Consider the following 17,300-nt stretch of genomic DNA (forward strand, 5'->3'; position numbering starts at 1 on the left):
TACATTATTGTTCAGAAGAGTAGTCCTGAACACGTACAATTCGGATGGTAATCCTCCAAGAGTCGTGAGTGCCATTTCTCTGTCAGTAATAGTCTCCCCAATAGATAGGAGATCGTTCTTGATCTCGGTGATTCTTAAGAAGTATGCTTGCATACTCTCATCTTTTCCCTTCTTGATTTCCCTTAGCTTATTTCTAAGAAACAAAACTTGATTTGCATCATTAACTTTAAATAAACTCACCAGTCCATCGTAGATTTCCTTGGAGGTGTCCAATTCAGAGATGTAGGCCACCAAGTGCTTGTCGATAGAGTCCCAGATGATATTCTATTTTGACTTCTCCAGTTTTCCATTTGTTCCATGCAGCAGTGGATGCAATTGATGGAGGCTCAACAATATTGCCTCTTACATGGTCCAACACTCCTTGATCTTCTAGGGTTAGATCAATATACATCTTCCATCCGTGATAGTCAGCTTTCTCACAGAGCTTGTCTTCGGCAGGAAAGAGTGTTGAGGACCCCATAGTTCTTTTAAGATAGCCTTGCCAATCTTCTCTTCGGTGATTGCTCTTGCTCTTGCTCGGGCTTTGTCTTCACCTCAGCTCTGATACCATGTTAAGTTATGGTATGTTCTATTCTTATAATAGTTTACTTATTTTTCTTATTATATTCCACGGATTAGCAATCACATGTACATAAAGTAAAGTGCAAATAGAACATTAAACGATCAACAGAAAACAAGCCAAGACAAGAGACACAAGATGTGGCGGCTAGCCAGGGACAAACCCCACAATGTGTGGGGAAACCCTTTGATCAAATCTTCTTTTATCTTCAATAATTCAGCAGAGAGAAATAGTACAATAAATCTGATTTATATCAGCAGTAGCAAACCCTAGATCAGCGACATCAACATTAATAGTTTCATTATCAAACTAGGGCAGATGATATCTCACAAACCAACCGTCGGATCGGCTTGATTCCACCACCAAAAGTTGTGGCTTCCAAAGGAGGTTCAGATGAACCTACAACACAGTTTAGATGAGGAGATCTTCTAGTCGACACAGGTCAAACTTCACTTTTGCAGTTGCAGCTTCAGTTTCAGCAGCTTCCTTCAAACTAGGGCAGTTGATATCTTGCAAACTGTCCGTTGGATTGACTTGATTTCACCACCAAAAGTTGTGGCTTTCAGAGGAGGTTCAGATGAACCTACAACATAGTTCAGATGAGGAGATCTTCTATTCCACACAGGTCAAACTTTACTTCTGTAGTTGCAGCTTCAGTTTCAGCAGCTTCTAGCTTCACATGTGTGAGGGAGAGACCCTTTTCTGCGCAGTAGAGAGAGAGAGATGTGATGAGATGAATGAGTGAAAATGAGGAAAAGTCCTCCTGTATTTATACACAACGTTGGTGTTTGAATAGATGCGACTGTTGGGCTTCTAAGCCTACATGAGTTGTAGTTCGGCTTGATAATAATTCCATAATCAAAATAAATTCATATCTCCATGAATACTTATCGGAATCGGATGATCTTTATATCAATCCTACACCTCTCGACGAGAGGAATCTAATAAAAATATTATCAGCCATGAATAAGATGAACCACATGAAGTTTTTCCCTAGTTGCCAATTTTAACAAACTTCATCTGCAATCTGTCTGTCAGTCACTACTATTCATCCATCAAATGCACTGCCCTAAACAGCCTGACCCTTGCCCTGCTCTACTCTATTCTGCCTGTTCTGCTTTGTCTTGTTCTACCCTGTACAGATCTGTATTGATCTGCTATGTTCTGGTCTGCTCTTGCATTGTTCTGTTCTGCTCTTCTTTTGTCTGAATTATGAAGAAGAAATGATCGAGGATGTATTATATTGACTCAAAGTCAGTCCTAGATTATGTACCACTGGTCCCAGATCAGTCTCAACCAACTCGAAGTCAGCCTCATAGTATGGTACAACTCCACTGGTCCCAGACCAGTATCATCCTCCACTGACTCAAAGTCAGTCTCAGAGTGTGTACCACTGGTCCCAGACCAGTCTCAACCAACCCGAAGTCAGTTTCATAGTAGGTACCACTCCTACCACTAGTCCCAGACCATTATCGCAGTCTCAGAGAGCGTACCATTGGTCCCAGACCAGTCTCAACCGACCTGAAGTCAGTGTCATAGTATGTGCCACTCTCATTGGTCCCAGACCAGTACTGCATTGACACAAAGTCAGTCTCAGAGTATGTACCACTGGTCCCAGACTAGTCTCAACCGACCCAAAGTCAGCGTCATAGTATGGTATAACTCCTACCATTGGTCCCAGACCAATATCATTGATACCAGATTAATGGAGGTCATCCTAGCATAGGGAGTACGGTAGATACAACGATGCGTCCATCGGTACTACTATGGTCCCTAACTTCATTTCCCCGCTCATTGATCAGATGAGAGGTACTTCCCATGAGTCCCAGAATGCATGGGTAGGATGCCTCGACAAGAGAACTAATCAATCCTGTCCTCACAGGAGAACACATCAATCCTTCTACAATTGTCATGGAGAACACATTAATCCAGACCTCACAGGAGAACACATCAATCCTGCTACAATCGCCATGGAGAACACATCAATCTAGGCCTCACAGGAGAACACATCAATCCTGCTACAATCGCCATGGTGAACACATCAATCCAGGCCTCACAAGAGAACACATTAATCCTGCTACAATCACCATGGAGAACACATCAATCCAAGCCTCACAAGAGAAATAATCATCTTGCTACACAGTAGAGCGAATCATCTTGTTCCACAAGAGAGCGAATCATCTTGTCCCACAAGAGAGCGAATCATCTTGTTCTAGTGCGCGCCACCAGGGGAGGGTGAGTCACCCTGTGGTCATATGTTGTTCTAGTAAGAACCGCAAGCCCTTAGAGCTCCCAGAGCTCAATGTATGCAACATGCAAGACCCTTGTACAAGGGTTTCTTGACGACTCCAAGTCGTTTAGGAAAATCACAGATTAGATCTTTCCTCAAGACTTTGACAAGGTGTATCGACTTTTACATCATCTTAATGTGATGGAGCCTCCTTGCTCATCGACTTACCATATCCCAAATTATGTCTATCTGTTGGAGAAATTGACGAATACGGGATTCCTCATTAATCGAATCCCACCTCTGGTTGTTACAGAGAATCACAGTGGTATGTGTTCAAACAACTCACTGAAGAGCTTCCCCAACCAGGCAGCTTCAAACGAGATCATACTCATAGATATGTATTCGGTCTCGACGGTGCTTATGGCAACCGACTTCTACTTTCTGCTCATTCATTATATCGAAGCAGAATCCAAAGAGTAACAGCACTAAAAAATGCTCCAGTGATCCTCCACACTACCTGCCTAATAAGCATTCGAATAATCATGCAGTTTCATATTTCCGGCAGTGTATCTCAATCCATGAGAGATTGTGTCCTGAACACATCTCAGAAGATTCTTGACACGAATCTAGTGAGGCTCAACCAAATATGAGCTCACAATGCTAATTGCAAAACATATGTTCAGACAAAGGTTCACCAAGAACATCAACGCGAATGAGTTTTTAAGACTTAGAGGCATTTGCCAAATCTAGTCCGACATCACTACCATATAACTTCTGAAAGTTAAGATCCTCGAGGTAGTCATAGGCTTGCAGTCCACCATATCAAATATTTCCATAATATTCCCCACATATTTTCCTTGAGCTAGGAAAATTTCCCTTGGCTTTTGTCACACTTCAAGTCCTTGGTCCTTCATTTCAAATTCAGAAGCCAACTCCCTCTTACATTTTTGAATGAGAGGGTGTGCACCTGTTAGAAAGAGGTCATCTACATATAACACTAGTATGAGAGGCTTGTCATCTTCAACCTTAAAGTAAAGGTTAGGATCGACATCACTCCTAGTGAATCCCAACTTCATCAAGTAGCTATCAATCCTCTCATACCATGCTCGGGGTACTTGCTTCAGCCCGTAGGGAGCCTTCTTCAACCTGCATACATGAGATTTTCAATCATAAATCTCAAATCCTTCGGGTTGCTCCAAATAGACCTCTTCTTTGATCGAACCATGCAAGAACGCGGTCTTGACATCCATCTGATGTAGGTTCCATCCTTGTGAAGCCATAAGGGCTATGATCAAGCGGATGGTCGTATATTTGTCAACAGGTGCAAATATCACATCATAGTATATACCTTCCTTCTGGGAGAAATCACGAGCAACAAAACAAGCCTTATACTATTCCATACTTCCATCTGCTACAACTTTATCTTGTATAGCCATTTTGAAGTAACAATTGTCTTGTCCTGGGGTCTAGGAACTACTTCCCAGACATCATTCTCCATAATCATCATAGCATCCTTCCATACTTGATGCTTGATGGCATCTGAGAATGATGAAGGCTCATTTTGTATAATCATGCTCATGATGGTAAGGTATCCCTGATCCTTTTTAGGTTTCTTACTTTCACGAAAGGTTTCTTGGGATGCAGCATGTCCTTCAGCATCATCAAGTATCCCCCTAAGACATGGAGGCCTCTTTATAGAAGAGGGAGGCTCAGGTGGATAAATAGGATGCATGGGTACCTTCACATCAGGCATTGTTACATCATCTAACCATAGAGACAGCTTCCACAATCGTACGGTTCTTCCTTTCCGCCACACCATTATGCTCAGGAGTATGTGGTGTAGTAGTCTCCCTCTTAATGCCAGCCTCATATATGCCTGAGTGAACCAACTGAATCTATCGGAGGTCTTGCTTTGACTTGAGGGGAATGGTCCCCTTTTGAGCTTTCCTTCGGCACATCTCAGACATACACCTTATTTCTCTACTTGGAATTCAGGCATCCCTATTACCATCTGTCTTACATCAGGTAGAGCTTTGTAATGAAGGTGGGCAAACCTCCGATACCAAAGTTCGGACTGAAGAAATGTGTCATAAGATATGACACCTAGAGGACTTCCATCGACCTGATATAATGAATCAACATGAAACCCAAGAGTAAAGGCATCTTTAACATTATTTTTTCGTATACGTACCTTGCCATCACTGAAGGTTACCTTGTAGCCTTTGTCTTCCATTGCCAAGATGGACACCAGGTTCTTCCAGAGGTCAGGTGCATTTAATACATGCAGAAATTTCTAACCTTCTTGAATGGTTGTCCTCTTCCTTGATTTCCAACATTCCTTTTACCTTTGCTATATAATTTTCATCCCTTCGATTACCATGAGAGGGATTTTGATCATCGTCACGGTGAGAGTCCTTTCTATCAGGGCATTCCCTTGCATAGTGACCTGCTTTATTGCAAATGTAACATCGTCCTTTTCTTCCACCCTTAGGTCCAACCTTTCTTTTTGATTTAAACCCGGAATTATTTCTTTTCTTAGCATGAGAAGAAAAAGCAGCAGGAGGACCTTTAGGCAAGGGCATTTCTTGCTCTTCTACCCTTGTTTCTTCCTGAATGCATCTAGCCATTAATTCCTTGAAACCAAGAATTACATTATAGTTCAGAAGAGTAGTCCTGAACACGTACCATTTGGATGGTAATCCTCCAAGAGTCGTGAGTGCCATTTCCCTGTCAGTAATAGTCTCCCCAATAGATAGGAGATCGTTCTTGATCTCGGTGCTTCTTAAGAAGTATGCTTGCATACTCTCATCTTTACCCTTCTTGCTTTCCCTCAGCTTATTTCTAAGAAACAAAACTTGATTTGCATCATTAACTTTAAATAAACTCACCAGTCTATCGTAGATTTCCTTGGAGGTGTCTAGTTCAGAGATGTAGGCCACCAAGCGCTTGTCGATAGAGTCCCAGATGATCTTCTTTGCTTTAATTTCTATGTTCTTGCATTTGTTCCTGGTAGTAGGAGGTGCATTTGATGGAGACTCAACAATATTGCCTCTCACATGATCCAACACTCTGTGATTTTCAAGGGTTAGATCGATAGACATCTTCCATCCGTGATAGTCAGCTTTCTCACGGAGCTTGTCTTCGGTAGGAAAGAGTGTTGAGGACCCCATCGTTCTTTTAGGATAGCCTTGCCAATCTTCTCTTCAGTGATTTCTATTGCTCTTTCTCGAGCTTTGTCTTCACCTCAGCTCTAATACCATGTTAAGTTATGGTATGTTCTATGCTTATAATAGTTTACTTATTTTTCTTATTATATTCCACAGATTAGCAATCACATGTACATAAAGTAAAGTGCAGATAGAACATTAAACGATCGACAGAAAACAAGCCAAGACAAGAGACACAAGATGTGGCGGCTAGCCAGGGTCAAACCCCACAATGTGTGGGGAAACCATTTGATCAAATATTCTTTTATCTTCAACAATTCAGTAGAGAGAAATAATACAATAAATCTGATTTATATCAACAGTATAAAACCCTAGATCAACATCATCAGCATTAGCGGCTTCATCATCAAACTAAGGCAGACGATATCTCACAAAATGACCGTCGGATCGGCTTGATTCCACCACCAAAAGTTGTGGCTTCTAGAGGAGGTTTAGATGAACCTACAACGTAGTTTTGATGAGGATATATTCTAGTCCACACAGGTCAAACTTTACTTCTGTAGTTGCAGCTTTAGTTTCAGCAGCTTCCGGCTTCAAACTAGGGCAGTCGATATCTTGCAAACCGTCTGTCAGATTGACTTGATTCCACCACCAAAAGTTGTGGCTTTCAGAGGAGGTTCAGATGAACCTACAACATGGTTCAGATGAGGAGATATTCTAGTCCACGCAGGTCAAACTTTACTTCTATAGTTGCAGCTTCAGTTTCAGCAGCTTCCGGCTTCACATGTGTGAGGGAGAGACCCTTTTCTGCGCAGTAGAGAGAGAGAGATGTGATGAGATGAGTGAGTCCAAATGAGCAAAATTCCTCCTGTATTTATACACAATGTTGGTGTTTGAATAGATGCGACTATTGGGCTTCTGAGCCTACATGAGTTGTAGGTCAGCTTGATAATAATTCCATAATCAAAATAAATTCATATCTCCATGAATACTTATCGGAATCGGATGATCTTTATATCAATCCTACACCTCTCGAAGAGAAGAATCTAATTTAAATATTATCAGCCATGAATAAGATGACCCACATGAAGTTTTGCCCTAGTTTCCAATTTTAACACTTTGCAAGGGAAAAACCCCTATCTAGGGGAAAAGCCAATCAAGATATCTTCCTTCAATAGTTTTCTTGAGACTCTTCAACCTAGACACATACCTCCTCCAACCACCAAGTTAGTCTCCTCTTCCAGCAACTTCAATCTAGAATTTCAACCTTGAAGTAGTAACACTTCGACCTAGCAGATGGCAGTGACAACAACAACAACAACTTCAACTAGACAAGAAAATCTTCGATCTCCCAGAGAAACCAAAATGAGAGAGAGAGAGAGAGAGAGAGAGAGAGCACAAAACTTCGATTTTCTCTTTTCCTTTCTCTTTCTCCAAATTTACACTTCTTCAACCTCCTCTTCTTTCTTCGCACTTTTCCAACGCTTTCTCCTGGATATCAAACTTATGAGTGAGTGAGAGAGTGATCCAAATGAATTCGATCTCCTTTTATATATAGGCTTAAGGTGAGGTCAAATTTCCCTGTTTGAGGTCAACTTGATCTTCTTGAGGTTGACTTGGTGTGGAGGTGTCAAATACCTAATTTGACTCAATAATAAATCTTTTTACATGATTCAAAAGCCCAAGAAGGGTCTCTTTAAATGGACAATGACTCTAATGACTCAGAATAAATCCTAGAAGTCCTCAACGAGGACTTTGACCTAAAATAGGATGACCTAAGCGTCAAACCCATGCTTTAATAAGTCATGGTGATAATAATAAAAAATTTCTTTTTCATTCTTTTGATAAGTATATTACATAATGACTCAAATATTTTATGAAGACCGAAACTAGTTACATTTTTCAACATGACTTGGTGGAGGAGGAAGGCCTTTTGGTCTAAGGTCTTGGTCTTCTCAACTTAAATTTGCTAGTGAAGACTTTGACTGAGTTTTCTCCTATAAAGGGGTTTTAGCCCTGACTGAGTACCTACATCTGGTGTCATTGATCTTCATGTTTTGTTTTTATGGTTGCTTAATGAAACAAAGATAAAAGAATATCATAAGAAATTTAATAAGAACACAAAGATATCACAACTAATTATCAATAAAAGAAAATATTTCTGCCTTTTTGATTTTCTAACATGGTAGCAGAGCTAAGGTGAAGAAGGAAGAAAAAAGTAGATTGAAGATCTATTGAAGAAAAGGGGATCAAATGAAGGTCATTAGGGAAAATTATTATACAAGGAGAGAAATATACTCTCTATAGGAAATATTTCAACTACCATGAAGGGAGAAAAAAAGCTAGAAGGAGCCTCCAACTATGGGGAATGGAAAAAGAGGATAGATCTTATCCTCGCAAAGCACAAAGTTTTGGACGGAAAAGTTAAGAAGCCTACAAATGATGTAGGAAAGGAGAAGTTTAGAGAAACCAAAATATTTTCCATGAATATGATAATAGATGGAGTAAAGGACAAGCTAATTCCATACATATCCAACATAGACTCTGCTCAAGAAATGTATGAAGCTCTTTCCAAATTATTCACCATCAAGAACATTGGTTAGATAGATAGCCTCAAGAATGAATTAAGGGAAATAAGGATGACAAGATACGATAACGTGTCATCATATTTTGTAAGGATATCTAGAATAAGAGATGAAATCCAAGCAATAGATGAGGTTGTACTAGAAAAATAACTCGTAATTTCCACTCTTCTAGGTCTACCAAAATCATGGAGTGCTTTTGTATAAGGAATTAGTAGTTGGAAGAATACTCCAACCTTCAAACAAATGTGGAATGCATCCAATCAAGAAGAATCCCGAATATAATTAGTAAACAACAAGGGGGATGAATAAGACAACACATCTAATGCATATTTTTCTCATCACAAGAAGAAGAGAACCTTCAAGAAGTTCAAAGGAACAAAGAAGAAAGTTGACCTATCCAAAATTAAATGTTATAACTGTCATAAGATGGGCCATTACAAAAATAAATATCATGAGAATTCAAGAAATAATAAGAGAGATAGGAACAAGAAAATATTACTGATGAAGCTCCACCTAAGAAGAACAAGGCTAAAGAATCAGAAGGCAAAGACTTATACTAAGTCCTCTCTTACATATCCTTCTTATTCTTGTATTGTTTTCCTTTATGTTTTGATTTCTAGAGTTTGTCTATCTAATATGTCTTGTTAGAACATTTTTGAATTATTTTGATAAGTTGTAGGTATCCCTCAAAAAGATCAGATTAAGAGGGATCCTTCACCATTTTACTAGAAGATAAGTATCTTGTTCCTTATTTCCTATTTTACGTTTTGTTTCCCTCTCATATCAGGATTTGTTTGTATTATATGCTAATAACCTTTTATATTTTCCTTGGTTAGGAAAGCTTGCAAAATATACAAGGGTTATGGAGGAGACATCAAAGGAAGATTTAACTCAAGAAGGAAGTTCTATTGCAAAGGAAGCCCATCAAGTTCTGTTGCAAAGGTTTGTTAAAGAACAACTCAAGGTATGTCTTAATATACAAGTTTTTTTAGAGGGATTCTCTTCATAGAAAAAGGTATGTTCATTCTCTTTTGAAAATTTCTTTACATTACTGACATCACTATGTCTAGGGTTTTGAATCTTAAAGATTCTTGTTAGGATGATTAATCATGATATTGAGTGTACCCTCATTATATTATCATTTTGATTGTTCTTATGAAACCCTAACCTTTAGGGTTCACTGTAAAAACCTTAACTCTTGATGCTTAGGGTATGTCAATGTTAATAATGAAACCTAGTATACTTAGTGGTTGTTGAGTAAGTTTAGAATATATAATGAAATCCTATTCTTTTGAAGTTTAGCGTTTTGATAATGTCATGGTGAAAGACCCTAGCCCTTTAGGATTTACTATTAATGTATAGATTATATAATGAAACCCTAGATTTTTATGGTTTGGTAAATTAGGGTTTATGAACAAAACCCTTGTAATAACTAAATTAAGATCATATGAATGAAACCCTAGGCATATATTCATATGTATGATGAAAACCCTAGCCTGGTCAAAATTATTGTATATCTAACTTCGATGTATTGATATTTGTATCCTGGTTTACCTTGTAGATATTGATATGAGATGCTAGTACATGAAATCCTAGATATGTATATGCGAGCATGTTGACCTGATTTTCGATTAATAAAATCTATGGTTTGTAACAAAACCCTAGTAGAATCTGTTATGAATTCTAGGACATAATATTGAAGCCCTAGATGTATAGTGTTATGATTGGATTGATATCTTGATTGAGTTGCTTTAAGTCTTGATGATGGAGTCTAGGGTTTGTGACAAAACCCTAGCAAGGTGTTGAAGTTTAGTGTATATAAAAGATGTGACCCTTGTTGATTATGAACCTATCGAGGTTTAAGTATTTAATAAATCTTGAATGTTTTTATGCTTCATTGTAATGACATGATTTTGATATAGTTGAATTCATACTTCTATATATTTTTATTTGGTTGTACTTGTTGTTGAAGATTTGTAGGTACATAACCTTCAAGATGTTGAAGACATTCATAAGTGTAGATGATAATAATGATAAGCATGATGAATAAAGGAAGCTGTAAGAATGATGATGACTAAGATAACCTTGCTTCCATGAGAAAGGACGAAGTTGCCAAAGAATTGAAGACTTTAGAAATTGAAGAAGGAAGTTGTCGATCTCCCTAAGTTGAGAGGGAGCGTGGATAGAAGAAAGTGTATATCTCCCTAAGTAAGAGGGAAAGGATGTCATTGTAGTTATAGTAAACACCTCGAAAAATAATGAACGAAAGTAATACATGTTATAGGTGATTTTGTCACATATGGTCAATAGGCCTACAAACTGGATCGATCAACATCCATGAACACCTTGTCATCATCCCTACACAAATACCTAAGCATGACTCTCCAAAATCCCTAAATTTTTGACCTTGATTGCTTTATTCTAGTACTTTTGAGGCCCAACACACCCTTGCCCTTTAGGGACCCGTGTTTAGCAACAACTTGCTCATTTCTGCACCTGCTCTGATCAGAGCAGGTTGTCCCTTGTTGGGTGTGCACTGATTCTAGAAATTCAAGAAAAATAAAAAGAATCCAAAAGATTCCTCTTCCAGAAGCTTCCAAGAGTTGTTACAACCATTCAACAACTCATCCTATCTCATCCTATATTGGAGATTTCACCTCTTATCCCTTGAGCTCATCCTCCCATCAAGAGTGGGTCTTAAGCCTAGATTGGTAAATGGAAAAGAATTCCTAAACTACCATCATCTCCTATATATTTAATGCCATCCACAAGCTAGGGGTTGGCTTTTGGAGACTAATCATACCCTTATGATGTTGTTTTCATCATAAGAGAGTTATCATTCCCAGGCATTATGGTGACTTTGAGGTGTAAATTGTGACAAGGAAGGAAAAGTCAACTTGGGGAGATCTATACAATATCAACTTCCACTTTTGGTTTTAAACTTCCATTTCATATTAATACAAAGAGTATATCGTTTTACTATATATGTTATTCTATGTTTACATTCATATATTTCAATGTTATGTTGATCCATTGAATAGAGTGATTGGATAATGCTACACAGATGTCGTAGATCTTTGGTTTGTGTTGATTGTTTGTATAGGTTCTAATTACAACAATCAGAGCTACGATTGGAGCTTACAAGCCGAGAGGAGAGTATATCTTGGGACAAATCACAAGTAAGCATCTTTCCATTCTCCAATTTCTCTAAGGAGAACTTTATAGTCTTTGCTTTCTATTGTTCTAGACCAGGTCACTAGATCTAGGGAAGACACTTATGTCCATAATCATAGATTCCTATAACAAATTGGTGGCTCTATTGGGGATTGATTCATTCCCTTAGTGGTTTCCTTGACTTTATCCTTTGTTACACCTCTTGAAAAAACCTACAGTGCCCCACTCAATTTGAATTTACCCTAGGAATACCTTTCATTGAGTTGGATTTGATTTTTGTGTCGGAAACTCCCTTTTCCTTAATCTACGCACCTATTGGTCTGCTAACAGTGTGTTGCAGAGCACCTTATTTTTCCCTGCACCTGTGTTGTAAAGCATTGGTAGCCTATCTTCACCTGCGTTGACCCTCGCTTCATGCAAAAAATTGTCATTTTATGATTTTATCTCTAATTAACTTTGTTCCAGTTGGTCCTCCTTGTGTCCCTGAGTGTGCCTTGGTCTCTCAGAAGCCTTCATCTTATTTTATTTTGGGTTTGAGTGTATTTGATAAGAATTTTTTTAGATTTTTCTTTTTTCTTGTCAATTAGGTCATTAGCAAACTAGTTGCTTAATCATTGGATTGCTTGAAGCAATTGGCATTTCAGTCGTCGTTCTGAATAATTTCTTTTTATTAGTGATTATGCAAATATCTTAGTTTCATCTGAAAGTTAAGTGGAATAAAAAAGAAAAATATTATGCATCATGCATTGCATCCAGGTTTTTGTGTGTGAAATTGCATGTTTTTTCTTTCATTTTCATAAAAAATATCCCCCCTCAATTGCCAAGGGGAGGGCTAAATTGTGTATGAGTGTTAATCACTTATGAGTGTCATCACCTTTTTGATAAGATTTTGTTTTTTTTCTCTCTTTCTTCTTGTCAATTAGGGTTTGTATGCATAGAATGATTGTTGAATTTGAAAAGTGACTTTTACATTACAGTTAGAGTCCGTGTGGTTTTTTTTCGTTAGAAATCAAGTTGCATTCATATGTTATTTAAAACATTAAAAGAAAAGAAAAGAAAAAGATTTTTTTACATTGCATATAGGGATTTGATTTTGATTAGAATAGTGAAGTTGAGGAGATCGATTGTTGCATCACTTGTTTGTTGCATTGTCGATTGATTTCTTCTCCCCCTACTTAGTTAGGCCTTTCATTGTTAAACGGAAAATGAAGAGAGTTCCTTTTTTCATATTAGTTGCATCATAAGTTCGTTCAGGTGACATCAAGTTTTGAGCCTTGAAAAATGAAACTTAATTCATGATAGACTTTACAATTTATTGAATCAATCTGAAGGAGCATTTGAAACATTAGTACAAACATCTAGAGGTCTAGGCTAGAGACATGGTTCGACATATATAAACATAGGAGCTATCGTTTTTCACCAGTGTTTCATTCCGAGGGTGATATCCCATTCCATGCACATAAGTGTATTAGACTTTTGTCCACATACCTTCGGGTATATTGGATGGCACTCCACGCATGAAAATAATATGGGAACACTCTCATCGTACAATTACGCATTAGAAAACACTAACATGGTTTGCACTTCCATGTACCGTCGAGTATATTTTGGAAGTCCACCAAAGGTTGTTATCCTCACCATAGGTAACTGAGTCGACTGCCTTACATACTATGATACACCAAACACAACATTCAGGGAGACTAATTTCCCATACGTAAATCCTTGGTTCTCCAAGGTGGTATATTGCAACTCACAGTTGCTTGGTAAACCCTTTTGCCTAACTATACCTTTTTGATTTATTTTTGTTAATTTCTAAGATCAATTAATTGACCGCAGAAAAAAATCCCCACCGTGAAATATCTCCTTAGTGGATCTTTGGTTGAGACTAATGGCGATAGTTCCAGAGCCTACGAATCAAAGAAACCCCTGTGACGGGAATCCTAATCCTTTTCCTCCTTTTGGAAATATTGGTGCTCCTTATATGGCAACGTTGTTCCTTCCCATATTTACCATTGGTTTGTTAGTTTCGTTATTTTCAACCTCTTTGGTTACGAATGTCCAACTTGCTTCTCATCCAAGTAGTCCTCCACCTAAACATCATCAACCTCAAGTTGACCCTTTGCCTTCTTCACCCATTGTTTCTTCATCCCTTTCTTCCTCCTCACGTGGTGAAAGTATTGACTCTAGTAACCTGGAAGCTTAAGAAGGGGAAGAAAATGACAAAGAAGAAGAAGCAAAATAAGAAGGGGAGCAACCAACCAACCAATGCTACCCATACAACTAGTATGGAGAAACCTTCCGATCAACCCCACAAAGTTAAATTCCCTTGCATGTTATGTAAGAGCGACCACCTTCTTAGATATTTTCTTGGTATTCACAAGATATTATAAGTGTGGTCTACAGGTTCACATCAACCTTTGTCATCAGCCTCTAGAGATCATGCTGGTGATAACCCATCACCTAATGATAGCAAGGTCCATGGGAAAAGGGTAAATTTAAGTATCCCTATAGGTTATGTGAAGGGAATCATCCTATTCACCTTTTTCCTTATATGGATGAAGCCTCAAAAGTGTTGGAAAAATTACAACTTCTCATTCTCGTCTTCCAGTTGGTTATCGAAATATCTCTCTTGATCCTCCACTAGTTGATGAAGTGATTGAACAGAATCCAAATCTAATCAATCCCACTCTCTTGGAATGTGAATCCCATGAGTCCATTCTTGACTAACCATTAGTTGAGAAAATATTTGATTCGATTCCACCTTCCATTGATCGTACCTTTCCCATAGAGATTGAGTCTCATACTGCTCACGTTCTTATCATTTCTTCAGGTTCCAATGAATTGGGGGGAAATCCTCCCATTCCAATAGCACAAGGGGACAATCATCTCATTCCCATGGCACAAGGAGGAAACTCTCTCGTTCCCATAATATAGGGGAGAAGTTCTCCTGTTCCCACAACACAAGGGGAATTTCTCCCACGACACCCCCTCCAAGTAGTGTAGTCACTTCCTTTGATTGGAGTTTACTAGAAAGATATCATCTTCCTCCTTCTGTTCCCTTCGATATCATAGTACATGTTTATAATATGCCCTTACCTGGAACAATCATAGGCAAAGGAACATCCATTATTATTATGTCCTCAATTGCTTGGAAAACTTCTTCGCAACTTGTGCATGTTACCCATAATCTGTTGTCTTTTAATAGAGGAACCACTCAACTGTTAGGGATCCTTCCTCAGTTGCCTATTACTTTAGGATGAAAGGCTGTCTATATCAATGTGATAGTAGTTCAAGGCCCTTTGGATTTTAATTTACTCTGGGCATGACTACGTTTATGTTATGGGAGCTCTTGTCTCTTCACTCTTTTGTGTGATGTGTTTCCCGCATGAAGGAAGAATCATGACCATTGGCCAAATTTTTTTTGTTGGTCCTCATTTGACTCCCAATCAACCAACATCCATAAATGGTCCTTATATGCAAGTGGTATCTCCCCTATCATAGATCAATTATGTGGCAACCTATTCCATGACTGCGTCTATTGATGATCTAGTAGGTGATGTAGTGCATCATTTACGGGGGAATTGGAGTCTGATCTTTCCATTGGATCCTTTGATACCTTCCGAGCATTGTTCTCCCATATGATGACAACCTCTTGGAAGCCATGGCCTTCTGCAGTTCATGATCAAGGCAACAAATAATAGTTCCTTTTCTTGTGTCAAGCCCATTAACAAATGAAACAAGGTCTTGAAGCATAGTTCATTTTCATGTGTCAAGCTCGTTAAAAAATGAAACAATGTCCCATGAGCAGAGTTCCTTTCCATGTATCAAGCTTGTTAAAGAATGAAACAAATCCCCTTCCAATTCGAGCCTTTGATTAGATCTCGTAAATTCTGAGTCGAGTCTTCAACTTGATCTTGTAAATGATCCTTCATTCCATCCACCTATTAGTAATAAGTAGTCTACTTAGGTGCATGAAATGAAGCTTGGGGGGCATGTACCTCGAATTGAGTCATTATTTTGGGACAAGCATAGTTTTTCCTTGTTTCAATCTCGTGTAAAAATGAAACCAATTTCAAGCATAATTTCTCATGTTTCAAGCTTTTGTAAAAATGAAACCATTCTCATTTTATCCTACGTGATTGTCATTTTTTATTAGCCTATTTGTGCCAGATGAGCCTTCGTTTTATCATTCCATCATCACCATCTGCTTGGCCAATCATACACATTCACTTGGCTTTTTACCCCTTTCTCGAGGAACCATTGTGATGCGTGGTCTTATTAGCTAGCCTCTTGACCTCTATGTCTTTTGAGCAATTCCATAATGACCAGAACTAGTTTCTACCCTTTATACCACTCGTTTCTCCAGGTGGAGTCCTCTTTCAGCTTTTCTCAGACTCCCAAAATATGAAAAGATTGTCGGGCACTTGTTTTTTCGAAATTGTTAAAGTAAATCCAAAGACATCTACTCAGTATAAGTTTAACCCTTTTCCGGATTAGGATAAACTATTTACGAAAAATGAATACCTTAGTTGAACATGGCTAAGAGGTTCTCTTGAGTATTGTTTTCTGCCTTTTCAGACTCAAGAGACTATTTACAAAAATGAACCTTTGGAGTTTTCATTTTCACCTCCTTTTCAAACTCTCTAAACATGAAAAAGGAGCTGAGTTAGACCTTTGCTGGACTTGTTAAAACATCAAACAACAATGGACCCATCAAACATGACAGGACCGAACCTTCTTAGGGTTCGTTAAAGATACTCAGAGGGATTCATTTGAAGGATGAACTTACAGATCAAGCATATGTTATCCTCCTCAAGCTTCTTAAAAAACAAAGAGGTACTAACCAAAAATGGTTGGGGAATTTAGGAAAATGGGATACTCCACCAATTAATGGCATCGAGTCGCTCTTGAACATGACACTCTTCCACTTCATCTTCGTGGCTGTTGGGTTAGGAAATCTACTTGCATTTTGGTTCATCACGCCATATCAAAGTCTCCACTTTTGATTTTGGGTCAATGCCTCCAACTCCATTCAGTGTCATTGATGTGTTCAAGAGAATTCATTCAGTTGATATTTGCTACGATACTCTTAAGTGTTCATTCCATGAATTTCATTCCTGAACCAATTCCACATCAATATCATCTTGTCTCAAATCATGATACCCATTTCGTTTCGTTGATGGGGGATGCATCAAGGTCCTCCTGCGACAGGTCGCTTGCTGTCAACATCAACTCATTATTCAGGAATTTGACTTAGAAACTCTTCCTTCAATACCTTGGGACTTGTATGCATCAATGACAAGTTTCGTCACTCTCAGTGATAAGTTTTCATCATTGAACTTCGATCGAAAAAATCTATGTGGTGTTCGACTTCAACCATTCATTCACACCATACAAATTGTACTGTTGTACCTTGAGAGCCATTAACATCATCAGTGGTTTCTCTCGCGTTCGTTAACTACTTACATCATTAGTCGGTAATCATATGGTGTCTACCATGTTCGACTCCAGATATTTTATTCACA

The sequence above is a fragment of the Pinus tabuliformis genome, chromosome 3_2 (assembly GCF_031772625.1).
Source record: "Pinus tabuliformis cultivar Carrire ecotype Pingquan chromosome 3_2, CPIR1, whole genome shotgun sequence".
In the NCBI taxonomy this organism is placed as follows: domain Eukaryota; kingdom Viridiplantae; phylum Streptophyta; class Pinopsida; order Pinales; family Pinaceae; genus Pinus; species Pinus tabuliformis.